At 39.7% G+C, this 17,022-nt stretch overlaps 1 non-coding gene across 1 annotated transcript; it reads left to right on the top strand.

Moving 5' to 3' along the window:
• The first annotated feature begins 15,504 nt into the window (after positions 1 to 15,504).
• Positions 15,505 to 15,611, top strand: LOC141669316 (small nucleolar RNA R71). Its single transcript, XR_012553603.1, has one exon. It is a non-coding gene; the product is annotated as a small nucleolar RNA R71 (small nucleolar RNA).
• The last annotated feature ends 1,411 nt before the right edge of the window (positions 15,612 to 17,022 follow it).

Here is a 17,022-nt window from a genome sequence, read left to right as displayed (position 1 = left end):
ATCAGTTTCTTTTCTCTCATTTTTCTCTCTCTCTCTCTATTCGATCTTAATCAAAACGACCTCCATTGTCTTCTTGCTCGAGTTTTTACTCAGCTTCTCAAAAGTTCACTCCTGTGATATATACATACAGAAGTGCTGTCGATTTTTTGTTAAAACTATTTCACTTCATTTTTTTTTCTTTCTTTTCCTCTCTTCAAAATCAGTTTGTGTTTGTTTGATTTTGGGTATTTCTATTTAATTTTGTTGGGTGTCTTGTGCGTTTTTCAGATCTTGTGTTGAGAGTTAAGAACTTTAACGAGATACATTACCTTCTAAATTTTTCGGATATAATTGATTTAATTCGAATTATTAAATTAATTTAATTAATTCGAATTTTCTTAATATTACTCTTAAAATTCTGAAAGTGTGTGTCTTATTATTTTTTTTAAAAATGGCTCTCAATTTCCAAATTATTTCACATAATCTTGTTGGTTATTTTAATCCAGATAAATGTGATGTGGAAAGATTTAAGCCGTGGATTAGATTTTTAAATGACTATTCGATTGTTAGCTCTGCTATTAAATCAAATGTGATTTTAAATGTTGATCTGCTCAGACTGATTTGCACAACCTCTACTGTGGCCGATGATTTTAAATCTTTTTCATTCACCATGGCAAACACACAGTATGTGGTTGATGAAACAGTCGTCAATCGAGCGTTAAATTTTCCATTGGACAATTTCTGTAATTTGCCCTCTGAAAATGATATTTCAAACTTTTTCCATGCTATTCACTATCAGGGGTGATTAATTTAACTAAATTGTCTAAATCCAATTTGGTTTCTGAATGGGACAATTTCTTCGATACACTTTCTAAAGTGTTTGCCAACTGCACTAAATCCAACTTTCACAACATCACTTCCACTCTGCAGTATATTGGTCTTGCGGTTGTTTTCAATCACAGGATCAATTTTGGCAAACTACTTTTACCCATTCTGCTGAGACGTCTCACTACTGCTTTACGTGATCATTCTACAAATCGTAGAGTTTCTTGCTACTACGCTCGTTTTCTCATGCTCATAGCAGAACATCTTCTCTCACCTGAGCATAAAGCTCTTTTTGCTAACTCTTCAGTAACCGAACCCCCTCCAGTGAGCAAAAAGATTTACACTCGCCAAGACACAACCTTCAAATTCATGCAAGTTCCAGTACTTGTATCTGCTTTCATGGCCACTTACATTCCTTTACCTATCTTCAATCTTCCCGGTCATGAACAGCAAGCTCAACCTCCAGTGGTTCAAACCACCCAGGCTCAAATATCATATGCTCTTCCTCTGCAGGTAATAATTCCTCAAACTCAACCTATTCCTACTTCTGTTGAAAGACCCCCAGTGGTTGATAGGACTGACCATGAAGTTGTAGAACCACAGCTTCAATCCCAGGTCATAGAGCCAAACACAGAGTCACAACCTATCTCAACCTCTCCCCCATTGTCTAAAATGTTGCCTAGAAGGTTAGTAGGAAGTAGTATGTTAGTGGATGTGAATGAACCCTCAGCTCTGCCTTCACCGAAGAAAAGAAGAACATTTACTGAGGCATCTGAAAGCCCATCCTTGTCCTCCCAACAGGACATGGACTTTGAAATGGCCACTGAACAGTTACTAGAAATATTATCTCAACAGGATGAATCTATTGAAATTCGCCATAGGGCCATGGCATCCTGTACTGAGTCAAGCACAATTCCATTACTCACAATGGAAGCATACAGACCAGTAGATGATACTCAGGACACGGAGCGAGGAGTGCACATTGAGTCAGTTACAGTGCCTGCCATAGTTACGGCAGAAGAGCAGTCACATGCTTCTGAGGGAAAATCTGACTCCCAGCCACCTTTAATAGAGTCATTTTCTCCCCTCCCAGATCCAACACCTCTGGCTCCCTCACGGGATTCTCCACTCGCAGATTTATCTGGAGAAAGTGGAGGGCAACTCGGTCAATCTATTCCTGAAGCAATTCAGACATCTATTTCACATGAAAAGTTAGGTTTGACTGAGGATCGGGACTCGCGAATTCCCATTGCACCACCACTGACCTCTCTTGAAGAGGCTAGGGTGATTTTAAATGCAGGTACAGAAGATCAGCATCAGGAAGACTCCTCACGAGCAATTATATTGAGAGATACACAAGCACATGAGTTGAGTGAATTAAACAGGAGAGATATTCAGGTGAGCGCACACACAGACACAAACACTGAAAATCTGTTAGCTCAAATTGCTGATCTCAAGGAACAACTTGCAAAAAGTCAGGCTGAAGCTAAATCATTCAAAGCACAAGTGGTTGAATGGTCTTCTTCTTCCACCTCTGTCAATAATCAGCTGGCTCATATCAGGACTGAAATATCAGATTTGAAGACATCTATTGTACCAAAGCTTAACTCAATCCAGGCATCTCCAATGTTATCAGCTGAAGACATTTCAAACTTCTGCTCTCTCCATACAAGAATGACTTCTCTTGAAGACTTGGTTGAACTGAATCATTCACTGGATTTCTCCAGATTTCTGAAGATAGAGACGGGTATGGAACATCTGAATGAAGGGATGAAGCACTTGTACTTCATGATAAAAAATTCTCACTACGCTAATGAAGAACAAAGGACTTTCTTTGAAGGGCCGTCTGGTGGAGGCTCGGGCTCTGGAGGTGATGGAGGTCATGGAGGTCATGGAGGTCATGGAGGATATAAGGGAAAGTCTGTAGAGGATTCCTCAACTAAGGGGGAGAAAAAAGGGAGAAGTGAAAAGGGAAAAGAGAAATATACTTCTGCTGAAGGAACAGGGAAGCCTGATGATATCTACTATAGTGGAGAACAGGATGACTTTGATATTTGTCACGTTCCCACTGAATCAGTCTTGGGAGATAAAGATGGTTTCTTTGAAGCTGAGGAGGAAAGTGATTTTGGAGAATGGGAAGAGGAAGCTCCAGTGGATCCTCTGTTTGAGAAAGAGTTTCAGCAGCAGCAGTCAGAGTTGAAAAGAAAAGAAGCTGAACTCAAAAAGGTATCCCAGATCATTGACATGAGGAAAGACATCCAAAGAACAGAAACTCTTCAAAAGCAACTTCTTCATGATATTAAAGCTCAAGAAAGGAGAAGAGATGTCAGACTGAAGATTGGTGAAAAATGGGATGAATCTAGGAGAGTACTTGATATGCCTCAGCTGAGCACAAACAATGATAGGCAGTTTCTACATCTTCTGGACAAGCTGGAGATCTCTAATCCAAACAATGACATGTACATGAATGCTATAAAGACTGAAGTCTCAAGGATCACAGCTGCTATTGACAGATCTCTAAATGAAATGAGCATATTTGTATATTGTCAGAGCGAAGGATCTTTCAAGGTATCACTTCATCTATTTGAGAATCGTTCTTTGTCAGAGATTTGGGTTCTTCTCAACAAAGTCAAAAGAAGCTCAGAATTGAATGAAGTTCTTCGAGAAAGGCTCAAATAGTTTGCCAGCAGGGCTAGTCCTCAAGTGGTCAACAATCTTCATCAGGTAAGATTCTTTAAGTCTGACTGTCTTCAAATCTGCCAGCTCGATTCACAATCTCTTAAAGACTACTCAGCTAAGCATCTTGTCTGGATGGAACATCACTTAAGAACTGCTGGATATTCATCCATGTTGAAAACTTAAGCAGCTGATCTGATTCAAGCTTATTGTGAAAATAATATTAAAAGGTACAATCAACTCAAGAATAAGCTAAAGACAGTTGGAGTTCAACCAGTCAGGCCAGACAGCTTCACTTCAGAAAAGGATCGTGTCTTTGACAAGGAGTTGCTTCAAGATTTGGAAGAAGGTGAAGATTTGGAAGAAGGTGAATTCGGAAGGGAAGACAACTGAATTCAATTAGCTCAAAACTCAATGTAATATGATTAGAGCTTTATGAATCAAGATAGACTAATGTAGTTATATGTTCAGACTAGAGGAACATCTATCTTGTATTCACTTGTAAATTTCTTTTGGAATCTGGAAATTGTTAAATATAATCCAGAACTTTTCTGCTATTTACTTTGCATTACTGTTTATATCTTTTTCTTATTTGTTAGTTGAGTTATCCTCTAGGTATTTGTTGTTATTGTCTAACAAACAAATAGGGGGAGATTGAAAGGCATATGTCATAGCCTATTTGTTTATTTGAGGATTTAACTCAACTCAAATAAGGATGTAACAAGTAAATAGTGGTCCTATCGTCCGAGAGATCTCTCATAGTAACATATGTCAAAGGATTAAGTAACATTGTTCTTCTATAGACTTGATGACTTAATTCACTGGAAGAAGCTCAAGAAATTGATCAAGCCTCAGTGATATAAATCAAGATTGTGGATTTAATCAAGTGACAGAGATCTCGTCAGGGTATCAATTAATTACAAGGATTTAGTCTGAAGAAAATCAAGAGTATCAAGGTCAAGGCATGAAGAAACGTCACAGAAGTTAGTCACTCATGAACCAGACAGTACATCGAGTGTCAGCATTGAAGTGGAGGAATTGATTCATAATTGACAGTGACTTTTAGAAGATTTCAGAAGAAGGGTTGTTGTTCAAGAGTAGTATTAATTCTCTATTAACTAATTAAGTCGTATAATTTAATTAAGAAAATAAATTAAATCTGCAAAGATTAATTTATTGATTATTTGAATTAATTGATTAATTAATTCTGAATTAATATTATGTATTTTCAGAATTGATTTTGAATTAATATTCTATATTAATTCAGCAAGACTATCTTTTGTATTAGAAAGACAATCGGTATGACAATCAATAGTCATACCGAAAGTCATGCCAGTTCATTTGATTGTCTTGCCAGTTCAAATGGATTGTCTTGCCGAAAGTCTTTCTAGTTCAAATGAATTGTCTTGCCGAAAGTCTTTCTGGATCAAGTGGACTGTTTTGTTTACTTAACAACAGCAGCTGATTTTTCAACAGAGTGTATGCATTGAATATCAAATTCAGAAGAACACAGAACAAAAGAAACCTGCAGAGAACTTATTGCAAATTCACAGATCATTTATTTCTAGTATTTATTGTTAAATCTAATCCACTAGAAATCCTTTTCTTGTTTTTGTGTAACTATCTAGCGGATCGAAATCCCTAGAACTTAATCTCAAATCGCTTTTAGCATTTGATCTTTTTATTGCAAAAATAGAAAAAGTTCATGTCGAATTTATTCTAGATTTGTAAAAATTAATTTGAGATTAATCCCTTGTAAATGATACCGCTGTTGTAACACCTTTCAAGTTTAATAATAGTTTTATTTGACTTGAATTTTGTTTCACTTTTTTATTCCGCATTTTATTCGATTAAACGGTATTGTTTGTATTCAACCCCTTCTACAAACATATTGAGACCTAACAACTGGAATGGAAGAACTTATCTTTTTCTCAATCTTTAAAGGTTCACCAACCTTTTCTTTTCCTTTTGATTTAGGATCAATCTCGGTTTGTGATCTAGTCTTGGACTTTGAAGTCTAAGAATTTGACTTTTCCCTGATCACAATACCTTTTTCCTTAGGCCTTGGAGGTTTCTTTGCATCAGAAGCTTTAGACTTAAGATTTGTCTTCTCAGCAGCAAATCTAGCTTCTTCCTCCTTGAGAGTTTCCAAATCCATTCCTGGATTTTGTTTCAGAAATAATCTTCTAGCTATCTCCTCATCAAGTATCTGGATTTTAGGATTTTTGTAATAAATAGTAGTCTGCTTCCCCTTTAGCTTCAGAGTTTGTAAAAACTTCTGAGAGTCTTTAGATCCTAACTGAATCAGAATATCAGAACTTGACATCAGACTTTGTTTATCAGAACTTGACTTCATTATTTTATCATGCACAACATCAGAACTTGACTTGTTCTGTGTAGAAGATTTTCTTTGAACTTTTATTCTGACCTCTACTCTTATCAGAGTTTCCCTGGTCATCACTTTTATCATCCTTTTTCTTCAGTATTTTAGTAGGTGAGCATTTGGACTTAACTACCTTCTCCCCCTTTTTGGCATCATCAGGAAGTAAGAGAGAAAGAAGAAATTCAACTGAAGATTGGATTTCTTTCAATTGAGCTTTCTGAGAAACTTGGTTAGCCAGGACCTCATCAATTTGGGCATGTTGCTTCTCTTGAATCTTCTCAATGGCTTCAATTTTCTCAAGCGTAGGTCAGATATATCTGTTCTTGTCAAGCTTAAGCTGTAGATCTAGCTTATCAGCATGTTCCTTTAGTGTATCAACCTTCTCAAGAGTAGAAGAATGTAGACCTTTGTTATTCCCAAGGAACTAACAATGAGATTTACAGAGGGGGGTTGAATGTAAATCTCAAAACTTTTTCAAGTTTTGAGCAGTTTCTAAAGCAAAGTGTTATGATGAACAGATGTGTGTGAATTGCTTTGAGCAGGTGCAGACAGATGTTTATTCAAGACACAAATGTAAAGAACATAAAGGCTTCAAAACTTTTTTGGTGGATTTGTTGTTCCACCAGAGATGTGTATTTCAGAAAATCTGTGATACAAAGAATTGATTACAGCTGCTTCCTAGTACAAACTAGATGATTTTCTCTCTATGTTTTTCTAAACACCTTTGGAAAATTCACACCTAATTACTAGCTGCAACTTGGTTTATATATCATCAAGTTTATAAGTGAAGACAAAAATAAAATATAATTATAAAATAGTTCTTAACATGTTTCTTCTTCATTGCTCTATCCAATGCAATCTAAGATAATCTGTGAATCTTTGAATACTTCCTTGTTTGTACCAGAATGGAAATGCTGCTTTTTCTTGATTCCTCCAAGAGGCTAACACATTCCAATTGTCTCTGTTAACCCATGTGCCTCTGTCAGCTTATGAATTGTCACTATCAACTGCTATGGGACTAAGCATCCGTTGAAGCTTTTATCCGTTGATGGCTTTATCCGTTGATGCTTTAGTGGCATCCGTTGATGCTTTAACAGTTGAAGCTTTATCTGTTGATGCACTCATCCGTTGATGGATGTTATCCATTGAACTTTTATGTCAATACCCATTTTGTGAATACCCATTGTGTGTCAATAGAACTTTTGTTCTTTGGCTTGGGTACCAGCTTCCTGTTAGGGCGAAATCACGCACTAATATTCACGCAAGTATACGCGTTCGCAAGTAATATAGAATACTTTCTAGTTCGTTCCCTCAGAGACTCAGACTAAATTTTGTCTAATTAAACTCACTCACCAATGTATGACTACTTCTCAATGTTAAGATAATAACACTTAAAATTGTTGATTAAATATTAACTATAATTAACTACTTAATTAACCACTTAACTAACACTTCAACTTATCAATAATAAAACACTCATGAGATCACAACTTCATTATTACTTCCTTCTATAGCCATTGTTATTACCTTTAGCATGTGACAGTGATGACATTAATCGAATAACACGAAACTGATAAAAGCCAACTTTCATTGTACTAATACCATTCTACCAAACATCCACAATTAAGATAGAAGTTGAATAGTCATCAATTATGTTGAGTTCCTATATGTCTACAGAAATTGACAACACAACGATTTAAGGACAAGTTATTCCTTTTGATTACATAGGGCAAATAAAACTGTTAGAGTTACCCATTAATCATGCACAACGTACATGAACCTATGCTAGCATGGCAAGTTCTAAATCTCAAGGTCCACCGTCGCTTCACAAGAGATTAACACCCTATCTTATATGTTCGCGACGCACATAAGACGAATACGCACAACCAATACTAGATATCATGCAATCATCACACACTAAAGTATTAAACAATTAACTAAAGAATTCCACAATAAATCCGTTGCAACCCCATGATCACGATCAGCCCATAATAGAACTTATCGCCATCATGGGTTCATATGAAATCATGATAAACAACACAAGAAAATAATAACTAAACTAATTATATTAAAACAGAGTACGTCACAAGAGTAAATAAGTCAAAGCAAGAAAACTAGCATCCAACGTTACAACGAAACAAGAATCACAAGAATATATGCTTCCTCTTCGCTGCAGTGTGCTAAATCGGTCTTCTTCCTTATCTCCTTCGCTTCTTGCGCCAACACAATCTAAAACATAATCTCCTTCTTATTCTCTATGAAAACGTCTCAAATCTACTTATATAATAATCCCATAAAACTCAGATTACATAGAAGTTGGAAGCCAAACAGAAGTAGAAGTCTAAAATAATTCAGCTTTTTCCCCGACCCTGCGCGGCCGCTCAGCATTGCTGCGCGGGCGCGCAGGACCCTACTGGAAAAATTCCCGGTTTGCTCCGTTTCTTCGCCGTAATCTGCCCGTTCTCTTCCTCTCGCAATGGTGAACACATGCCAAGGCTTATTCTTGATGATTCCTCCTCCGAAATGCAACTAATACCCTGAAATGCATAAACACTAGAAAAACGCATCAAATACACAAAATACTTGATTTCAAGACACCAATTTAAGCCATTTTAAGACGTTCTAAGTGGTATAAAATGCCACTTATCACACCCCCAAACTTAAATCGATGCTTGTCCTCAAGCGTCACAGACTCAAAACAAATAAAAATATGCATGAATGCAATCTATATGAAAATGCAACGATCCCCCTTACTACAATTAACCAACCAAATTGTCACGTCTCAACGAATGCAGTTAGACACTAAAGATCAATAAACTCATGCAAACGGACATACAGCCAGAAATGTGGTGTGTGCAAATGCTTAACAGATATGCTTCGGAACTAGACCAATTACTATGACTAGACTATCCTCAAGGCAATCCTACGATTATATAAAGAATAAAAATTCAAGGCACAAAGTGATATACAACACTACAAGAACTCTGGAGCTTACTACGGAATCGTGCTTTTTATTTACAACTCAAATGCTTATTTGACCGTGCAATGAGTGAGGTCCACAAAAGACTTATACAATGGTATCCATGTAACGAGCGTTAGGTTAGCGGATCCCAGACTCTAAAAGCCTTAGGTCACTAGGCACAAAGTCCCCTAAGAACTTAATAACTCGAATACCAAAGAGCCCACTCTTGATCAATTATGCAAAATATTTTTTTTTCTCTTCTGAGCAAGTGCGTTTCGCTCCATCTTGCTCAACCCTAGACTACTCGCATAACATGCGAGCCGGCTACTAGCCATTTGACGCCTAGCCACAACTAGCAACAAATTCCATTTTTACTCCATTTTTTTTTCTTTTTCATGCCTTTACCACTAAGAACCTATTATCAAATTCTAAGGATAATAAATAGATTATCCTCAAAAATAATCAGATCATAACAACAATCTAACCCTTAAGCATTCTCTAAGACTTAGTGAAAATACAAGTGCTTCTAGCATGCATATCAACCTACACAACTTAATAACACTTTAATGCTATCACTACACTCGCATCAATATCACAATTCAGTCGATAAATCATTGCAAAAGGGATCATGGTATATGCATGAGCTATATGATATGACAAACAACTAAAGCTATAAAATAAATAAAAAAAAACTATATGGCAAAAATTATGCAACTATATGAACTAACTATCATGAATATGCAGCTATATGACACACACAAAATATTCCTTAACTACCACCCCCAAACTTAAAATCTTCACTGTCCCCAGTGAAGGTAGTAGAAAGGAACACAGGGTATACCTACTCGGAGTCATCATCATCATCACCCTCAGTGGGTGGAGTATCAGGCGGCGGGTATGCAGAGTCCTCACCAAAAACTAGCCATTGGATATCAGCTCCAAGGCCTCGAAAAGCAGTCCCTAACGCAAGGGTGAGCTCCTGAGCAAACTTGCTCTGCGTCTCATACATGGCATCCATCCGCCGTGAAAGCCTCCTATACTGGGCATCACCCATCCCAGCACCCTCCTGAGCTCTCGAAGAACCAGCCTCACCACGCCCTGGCCTAGCCATAGTAGCACCTCGTGCTGGACGTCCTCCTGGAAGACGATAACCCAGCCCATGCTCCTCAGGCTCACCACCGGTCCACTCCTGCATCCCATTCAGAGTGCCAGAATCTATCGGAGCTGCTGGCAACTGCAACTGCTCATGAGCCGGCCAGTTCACTCCTACTGCTCGGCATAGCTTCGTAACCGTGGATGCATAAGGGATGTTCATATGCTTTGCTCCCCTCAAAAACTTCAGAATTCCTTGGTAGATAAACTCACCAAGGTCCACATAGTATTCCTCATTCAGAATTCCCCACAACAACTGTGCTCTCTCAACTGTGACCTCGTGTGCATGTGAAGAAGGCAAAATATTAGCACATATAAATGCATTCCATGCACGGGCATACCTGTTCATGGCAATCGCCGGAAAGTGACGATACTCATTATTGGCTGGAGTGCGATTCCAAACTGTGCCCGGTCGACAGAGAGTCGCACAAATCAAATCCAAGTCAAAATCCTCAGCAGTCTTTTCATTCCAGTTCTCCTCCTCGGGCTTCCTCTCTCGCTGTCCAATCACACGGCGAATCGCCGCAGGATGATAATCAACCGTCAGCCCACGAACTACAGAAAACCCATTCTTTTCAGCCTTCGTGTTCGCGTAGAACTCACGAACAACACTCATCGGTACTGCTTCAGGTGACTCACAAAAAGCTATCCACCCCTTCTCTGCAATCATGGGCAACAACTCACCATCCCTCCCCGATGGTAAAAACCCCCTCTCCTTCAGAATCGGCTTCCCCAACAGCCTAGTGTACTCCTCCTCCGCAGCTCTGTCAGTTAACCGAGGCCTTGCAGCAGTACCTCTTGATGAATCAGCAGTAGGAACTGTGCTGCTGCTGTCAATAGTGCGTGCTCTCTTGGGTGCCATTGATTTGTGAATAAAAGTGTGTAAGAACTGATTTTTGATGTTTATGAGAGGGTTTAAGTGTAGGAAGTTTGTGGGAGATATGTGGGATAGGTGTATGTATATATAGGGTGTGGAGTAGGTTAAATTAGATTAGGAGTGGGGTTGAGGGATAAAATCATGGGGTAATGGGAAAAGAATTCGTGGGTTTATGGGCTGTGATGGGTTTTTATGTTTTTTTTTTTTCTGAACTGTAAAAATTTTCTGGAACTCGACCCCTGCGCGACCGCTCAGCATTTCTGCGCGGGCGCGCAGCAAGCTGCGCGGCCGCTCAGCATAGCTGCGCGGGCGCGCAGAGGGTCTCTGGAAAAAAAAATTTCAGCCCCTTTTTCTGATTTTTTTATGTTTTTGGATAGGTTATTAACTTCTAAGGGTTCCTGTAACAACAATTCATGGTTGCCTCCCACGCAGCGCTTCTTTTTCGTCATTAGCTTGACGTTCCGTACCTTTCTCAAGTAGTCAACAAAATGGCACTAACCACCTCTCGGTTTGCCATGTCCCCATAGTAGTGCTTCAACCGCTGACCGTTAACCTTGAATGCTTGGTCCGAATCATTCTCAAAAATTTCCACCGCTCCATGTGGAAACACAGTTTTGACAATAAAAGGTCCAGACCACCTTGATTTCAACTTCCCAGGAAAAAGTCGGAGCCGAGAATTGAATAACAGAATTTGTTGCCCTGGCACAAATAACTTAGGATGTAGCTTCCTATCGTGCCACCTCTTCACCTTTTCCTTATACATTTTGTTATTCTCGTACGCTTGCAGTCGAAATTCATCAAGTTCATTAAGCTGAAGCATTCTTTTCTTACCAGCTGCATCTAAATCCAGGTTGAATTTCTTCAATGCCCACTCTTTGGCAACGATCACACCTTAAAACAAACTGATGAGCATCCTTGAACAAAGTAGGCCAGAAAAAACCTGCTTGCAGAATACGAGCTGCCGTCTTCTCACCTCCATAGTGTCCACCATAAACCGTGGAATGGCAGTCTCGTAATATCCCCTCCGTCTCACAGAACGGGATACATCTCCTGATGATCTGATCAGCTCCCTGTCTAAACAAATATGGTTCATCCCACATATACCACTTCACCTCATGCAGAAACTTCTTCTTCTGAGCGGATGTTAAATTAAGCGGCATTATATTGCTGACAAGATAGTTTACAATATCTGCAAACCATGGTTCTTCCTCCTGAATTGCAAACAACTGCTCATCGGGAAAAGATTCATTGATTAACGTCCTATCTTGTGAAGTAGAATCGGGATTCTCCAACCTAGAGAGATGGTCAGCTACTTGATTCTCAGTACCTTTTCTATCTTTGATCTCTAACTCAAATTCCTGAAGTAAAAGCACCCAACGAATGAGTCTCGGCTTCGAATCCTTCTTAGAAACCAGATAGCGAATAGCTGCATGATCAGTGAATACTGTTACTTTCGTACCAAGCAGATAAGATCAAAATTTCTCAAAGCCAAAGACTATAGCCAAAAGCTTCTTCTCAGTAGTGGTGTAGTTCAATTGGGCCCCATTTAAAGTCTTACTCGCATAGTAGACCACATGGAAGAGATTTTTCTTGCGCTGTCCCAGAACTGCACCTACCGCATAGTCACTCGCATCACACATCATCTCAAACGGTTCTGTCCAATCTGGTGCTGTAATAACTGGTGCCGTGATCAAACTCCCTTTGAGAGTCTCGAATGCTACCAAACATTCATCATCAAATTTGAAAGGCACGTCTTTCTCAAGTAAATTGCACAACGGCTTAGATATCTTTGAAAAGTCCTTGATGAATCGCCGATAAAAACCCGCATGACCGAGAAAACTACGGATTCCTTTCACCGAATTAGGTGGGGGAAGATTTTCAATGACTCCCACCTTGGCCTTGTCCATCTCCAGACCTTTGCTAGAGACCTTATGCCCAAGGATAATGCCTTCACGCACCATAAAATGACATTTCTCCCAATTAAGCACCAAATTAGTTTCCACGCATCTTTTGAGTACGGCGCGCAGATTATTCAAACATTCATCATATGAGTGTCCAAAGACGGAGAAGTCATCCATGAACATTTCGACGTTATTTCCAATCATGTCAGAGAATATAGCCATCATACATCTCTGAAAGGTGGCCGGGGCGCCACATAACCCAAACGAAACTCTTCGAAAAGCAAATGTGCCAAATGGACAAGTGAAAGTAGTCTTTTCCTGATCCTCTGGTGCAATACAAATCTGATTATACCCGGAATAACCATCCAGCAGACAAAAATACTCATGTCCCGCCAATCTGTCAAGCATTTGATCAATGAATGGGAGAGGGAAGTGATCCTTCCTTGTGGCTTTGTTCAATTTTCTATAATCCATGCATACTCTCCATCCTGTAACTGTTCGAGTAGGGATGAGCTCATTCTTTTCATTTGCGACCACAGTGATACCTCCTTTCTTAGGTACACATTGCACGGGGCTCACCCACGAGCTGTCAGAAATAGGATAAATGATGCCTGCATCTAGCCATTTCAGAATTTCTTTCTTCACCACCTCCTTCATGATCGGGTTCAGTCTTCGCTGCTGTTCCACAGTTGGCTTACTACCTTCCTCTAACAGAATTTTATGCATACAATATAAAGGACTTATCCCCTTGATGTCTGCTATGGTCCATCCTATAGCCGATTTGAATTCTCTCAAAATCCTTAAGAGCTTGTCTTCCTCACTACCTGAAAGGTCAGCTGAAATAATAACAGGTAACGTAGATGAATCACCTAAAAAAGCATACCTCAAGTGTTCAGGTAATGGTTTTAGCTCCAAGGTAGGTGCTTCCTCTATTGATGGTTTGAGCTTCCCTTCAGCATTCTTAAGGTCAGAAGTACTAAGAGATTCAAATGGTATGTCGAGCTTTCGCTTCCATGGAGAAGCGTTCAGATATTGTAATTGCTCGTTGCTATCTTCATCATCGCTGTCAAAATCCCCCACTAAGGCCTTTTCCAATGCATCAGACATTAGCATGTGATCGAGTTCCGACGTAACCGCAGAATCAATCACATCCACTTTTAAGCACTCCTCATCTTCTGTAGGGAATTTCATTGCCTTGAATACGTTGAAGGTCACATCCTGATCTTGGACCCGCATAGTAAGTTCCCCTTTTTGTACATCTATCAAAGTACGGCCAGTAGCCAAGAAAGGCCTCCCCAAGATTATGGGAATCTTTTTATCTTCCTCAAAATCCAGAATAACAAAATCAGCAGGAAAGAAGAGCTTATCCACCTTGACGAGCACATCCTCAACTATGCCCCTTGGGTAAGTAATGGAACGGTCAGCCAATTATAGCGACATGTATGTGGGTTTTGGATCAGGCAGATCCAGATTTTTAAAGATCGACAACGGCATCAAATTAATGCTTGCTCCCAAATCGCAAAGGCACTTGTCAAAAGTTAGATTGCCAATGGTGCAAGGAATGGTGAAGCTTCCTGGATCTTTCAGTTTCGGTGGTAACTTTTGTTGCAGAACCGCGCTGCATTCTTCCGTGAGAGCAACGGTTTCAAGGTCATCCAGTTTCACCTTCCTTGAAAGAATAGTCTTCATAAACTTCGCATAACTAGGCATTTGTTCCAGAGCCTCAGCGAAAGGTATATTGATGTGAAGTTTCTTGAACACCTCCAGAAACTTCCCGAACTGTCTATCCAGCTTTTGTTGCTGCAATCTCTTAGGAAAAGGTGGTGGAGGATAGAGTTGTTTTTCCCCTGTATTAGCCTCAGGCAGAGTGTGTTCAACAGTAGTCTTCCTTGGTTCTGCCACTTTCTCCTTTTGCTTAGATTCTTCATCTCTAACTTCAGCTTCGACTTCTTTTGCCTTTTCAGCATCAGCTACTTTTCCAGACCTTAAGGTAATAGCCTTGACTTGCTCTTTAGCTTCCTTCCTGCCTGGTACTTCCGTGTCACTGGGAAGAGTGCCAGGTTGACGATTGAGCACTGCATTGGCTAATTGACCGATTTGATTTTCCAAGGTCTTGATAGAAACCGCCTGACTCTTGCACAACAGCTTAAGTTCCTCAAAATCAGCACTAGTAGGTGCAGCTGCACTTCCCTGTTGAGGATATGATTGTCTTGTAGCATACTGCTGTGGTTGCTGGAATCCAGGTGGGTTAAACTGTTTACTCACTCCTTGCTGATATGGTGGCTGAATAGCATTCTGATTATTTCCCCAGCTGAAATTTGGATGATTTCTGTTGTTAGGATGATAGGTCGCTGGCACAGGCTGCTGTTGTCGCTGATAATTATTCACATACTGAACAGATTCGTTGACAAGAGAACACTGATCCGTAGCATGAGAACCTGCACAAAGCTCACAAACCATAGCTATTTGATTAACTCCATACGTAGCCAAAGAATCAACCTTCATTGATAGCGCTTGGAGCTGGGCTACAATAGCGGTGGCTGCATCAACTTCCAGAATACCTGCTACCTTGCCTGACGTCATCCTCTGAGTTGGGTTTTGATGCTCATTTGCAGCCATCGTCTCGATAAGATTGTACGCCTCAGTATAGCTTTTAGCCCATAAGGCGCCTCCAGCTGCTGCATCGAGTATGGGCCGAGATTGGGCCCCCAAACCATTATAAAAACCAGTGATTACCATCCAATCCGGCATTCCATGATGTGGACATTTTCTCAACATTTCCTTGTAGCGTTCCCAAGCCTCGCACATAGATTCTGTAGGTTGCTGCGCAAACTGAGTAAAAGCACTCCTCATAGCAGCAGTCTTTGCCATTGGATAAAACTTCACCAGAAACTTTTGCGCAAGATCTTGCCACGTAGTGATGGACCCGGCTGGTTCAGAATGTAACCAGTCTTTAGCCTTATCCCTTAGTGAGAATGAGAAAAGCCTCAACTTGATAGCCTCATCAGTCACGCCATTATACTTAAAAGTGCTGCAGATCTCGACAAAATTCCTTATGTGCATGTTGGGGTCTTCAGTTGCCGCTCCTCCAAAAGAAACAGAATTCTGCACCATCTGAATAGTGCCCGGCTTGATTTCAAAGGTGTTAGCTTGAATAGCCGGATGAAGGATGCTTGACTGAATGTCATCAATTTTAGGCCGAGAAAAATCCATAAGAGCTGGATCAGCTTGAACAATACGATCTCCCATGTTTACTGGTTCTTTCTGCTCAGTTCCTGAATCCGAATCCTCAAAATCTAACTTCTCCGGAGTATCAAGAACTTCGTCTTTCTCCTCAGCTGTATCTAAGGTCCTCTTGCGAGCACGAGAACGAGTTTGCATAAACGCTTGCTAAAGTACCTGAAACACAACCGAAAAGAGTAATTAACTACTACATCCTAATCACTGAGTCCTAATGACCAATGATGGTAAGTACATAAACTAAACAAATACGCCGAGTCCCCGGCAGCGGCGCCAAAAACTTGTTAGGGCGAAATCACGCACTAATATTCACGCAAGTATACGCGTTCGCAAGTAATATAGAATACTTTCTAGTTCGTTCCCTCAGAGACTCAGACTAAATTTTGTCTAATTAAACTCACTCACCAATGTATGACTACTTCTCAATGTTAAGATAATAACACTTAAAATTGTTGATTAAATATTAACTATAATTAACTACTTAATTAACCACTTAACTAACACTTCAACTTATCAATAATAAAACACTCATGAGATCACAACTTCATTATTACTTCCTTCTATAGCCATTGTTATTACCTTTAGCATGTGACAGTGATGACATTAATCGAATAACACGAAACTGATAAAAGCCAACTTTCATTGTACTAATACCATTCTACCAAACATCCACAATTAAGATAGAAGTTGAATAGTCATCAATTATGTTGAGTTCCTATATGTCTACAGAAATTGACAACACAACGATTTAAGCACAAGTTATTCCTTTTGATTACATAGGGCAAATAAAACTGTTAGAGTTACCCACTAATCATGCACAACGTACATGAACCTATGCTAGCATGGCAAGTTCTAAATCTCAAGATCCACCGTCGCTTCACAAGAGATTAACACCCTATCTTATATGTTCGCGACGCACATAAGACGAATACGCACAACCAATACTAGATATCATGCAATCATCACATACTAAAGTATTAAACAATTAACTAAAGAATTCCACAATAAATCCGTTGCAACCCCATGA

This window comes from Apium graveolens, chromosome 6, assembly GCF_009905375.1.
Source record: "Apium graveolens cultivar Ventura chromosome 6, ASM990537v1, whole genome shotgun sequence".
In the NCBI taxonomy this organism is placed as follows: Eukaryota; Viridiplantae; Streptophyta; class Magnoliopsida; order Apiales; family Apiaceae; genus Apium; species Apium graveolens.
This window is presented reverse-complemented; position numbering and strand designations above follow the sequence as displayed.